This window comes from Etheostoma spectabile, chromosome 9 (genome assembly GCF_008692095.1).
Source record: "Etheostoma spectabile isolate EspeVRDwgs_2016 chromosome 9, UIUC_Espe_1.0, whole genome shotgun sequence".
NCBI classification, from domain to species: Eukaryota; Metazoa; Chordata; class Actinopteri; order Perciformes; family Percidae; genus Etheostoma; species Etheostoma spectabile.
The window spans coordinates 3,745,673-3,747,290 of record NC_045741.1 but is presented as its reverse complement, the minus strand read 5'-3'; the positions used below and the strand labels follow the sequence as shown (position 1 = coordinate 3,747,290).

The 1,618-nt window shown below is 38.3% G+C and overlaps 1 long non-coding RNA gene across 1 annotated transcript in view; it reads right to left on the bottom strand.

Moving 5' to 3' along the window:
- Window positions 1-1,058: 1,058 nt before the first annotated feature.
- The window catches only part of LOC116695955 (uncharacterized), a 21,583-nt gene continuing 21,023 nt past the window's right edge, over window positions 1,059-1,618 (bottom strand). Inside the window, exon 3 of the long non-coding RNA XR_004333594.1 lies at window positions 1,059-1,171. This is a non-coding gene — a long non-coding RNA (uncharacterized LOC116695955). The remainder of the gene's footprint in view (window positions 1,172-1,618) is intronic.

Below are 1,618 nucleotides of genomic sequence, written 5' to 3'. Positions count from 1 at the left end.
CCCCCCAATTCCATTTTAAGGGCTTTGCAATAACGCAATAATATCTAATGTCAAAGGTATGAGGAATGTACATGTAATCAGTACAATTTTCATTTTCATTTGTGGTATAATGAGTTTTACCAGGGGTGTCAAACATACGACACGTGGGACAGAACCGGTCCACCACAGGGTCCAATCCAGTCCACTGGATGACTTTGCATGCAAGTGTGTAATTTGCAGTGATTTTATTCATTCCAATTCCAAATTTACCACTTTAATCTCAGCGAACATCCAAGTTCTTCTTCCGGGAATTTTATTTCCAGAGAGTATTTTTCTCGTAATATTAATATATCATAATATGGGGCCCATGGACCATGCCTTTCTACAGGGGCCAGACTTTTGTGCTACGCCCCTGGTCTTCTGCCAACAGTTTCTGATCTTTCTAGAGGGGTTTACTGGCCCACTTGAGATCCAATGAGGCTGAAGGAGGCCCATGAACTAAAAGGAGTTTGACACCCTTGAGTTATCAGCTCATGACATGATGTCATAACTTTTAAAGGTGTTATGACAGTTTCAAGTTGCTACATCATGCTGTAGTGGTTGCTTCAGATTCCTGATCACTGCTGATCTCTCATCAGTCACGGCACTCTGTACAGGAAGCTGGGAGAAGACATGAGAAAATTTGACTATGACACAAGCAGAAAGACAATGTAGTTCTACCGTTTTACACTGACACGCTTATTTAGTTACTGTACTTACTGTATCGTCTGATGTTAACCTGCTCGCCTCCTGACCCGGGGAGAACTGAACACATCCGACACATCTGGATTGTTCTGAAGCTGTCGCTCACATCGCTCGAAACCAACTGCAATAAATCTCTCGACACAGCTTCTGTCTGTGGGTCTGTCTGTTCTAGCAGCTGTCCGTAGTCTCATCTCTACATGAATTAGGACTGTGCAATTAATCAGATTTGAACACAAAAAACACAAAAAACTCTTATTTCGTTTGTGTTTTGAACAAGAAAAACAAGGGAATGTATAATCTGGAAATTTGATTTGTTCAAGGTTCACCGTTGTCTTCCGGTCAAATTTGACCCATTTTTACAACGTTTCCATGTTAGAAATTTGGGTTTCTTTCAACCAAATTTTCTAAAGAAATAACACGGATGCTTCCGTACAATGCTCTTCACAGGCTTTATTCAATTTCATAGCATTAGATTTTTTTTTTTAAATAAAAGAATGTTGGAAAAAGTGACACAAATTTAGGAAAAAACATCAAAATGTGCTGTAAAAAACGTTGGGAAAAAATGTCAAAAAACATTGGTAGAAAAGGAACAAATTGTCCAAAAAGACATCCGAAACGTTGAAAAAAAGTCTACATTTTTACCCAGAAAAACATAAAGTTGCCTGGTCGACGGGAAAGATTAACTGTAATTAAAAATCAATAATTGCAACATCTTTCCAAAAGTCAATCAATAATCATGCTAAATAATTGGGATTTCAATATTGACCAAAATAAGCATGATTTATGCCATATTCGAGGAGCCCTATCATGGCTGCTGTTAATCTTTACCCCTTTATTAGATCCCTCCCTGTAACCCCTGCTAATTGTTTATTCATTCAGTCCTTTATTAATGCTG